This window comes from Galeopterus variegatus, unplaced genomic scaffold (assembly GCF_000696425.1).
Source record: "Galeopterus variegatus unplaced genomic scaffold, G_variegatus-3.0.2 Scaffold2704, whole genome shotgun sequence".
In the NCBI taxonomy this organism is placed as follows: Eukaryota; Metazoa; Chordata; class Mammalia; order Dermoptera; family Cynocephalidae; genus Galeopterus; species Galeopterus variegatus.
The window spans coordinates 15,166-15,776 of record NW_007728815.1 but is presented as its reverse complement, the minus strand read 5'-3'; the positions used below and the strand labels follow the sequence as shown (position 1 = coordinate 15,776).

Sequence of the window (611 nt, the reverse complement as noted above, 5' to 3'; positions counted from 1 at the left end):
CCCGTGGCCTTGGTGTTATCAGCACCACACTCTCCCGAGTGAGCCACAGGGCCGGCCCTATGGGAGACAGAATTTAAACAAGTAATTATAGTGAAGTTTGAGTGTTGTGGTAGGATGCACACAGGGAGCAGGAGAGTTACATTCAAGTTCTTACAGAGTCTGTGTTTTTTTCCCCCCCACCCCACATTCTGGCCAGTCCATAGTCAGCTTACATGGACAGGAATTTCTTGTGCGAAATTCAGATGTCCAGATGGCCGAAGACAAGGCCAGTGACGTGGATTATGTGAGAGACCTGTCCAACGACAGCCAGTCCTCTGTGAGCAAGATACACCCAGAGAAAAGCCAGAAGGACAGTCAAGAGCTGCAGAGTCTGCCAGGGATCGACGAACTGTCAAGGGGGCAGGTGAGAGTGTGAAGCCCTGGTCTCTGGGGAGAGGTGGCAGAAGGTATAAGAGAAAACTGGGAGTAGCTGCTGGAGTAATTTAGAGAGTTGGCATGGCATGGAATTGGACCCATTTGCTATGGATGTATTAAGTCTTAGACATTTCTTTCTTTCTTTTTTTAAAGATGACCGGTAAGGGGATCTTAACCCTTGACTTGGTGTTGTCAGC

General features: G+C 48.8%; 1 pseudogene; it reads left to right on the top strand.

Moving 5' to 3' along the window:
• The first annotated feature begins 250 nt into the window (after nt 1–250).
• LOC103598660 overlaps nt 251–611 on the top strand; it is a 4,800-nt pseudogene continuing 4,439 nt past the window's right edge.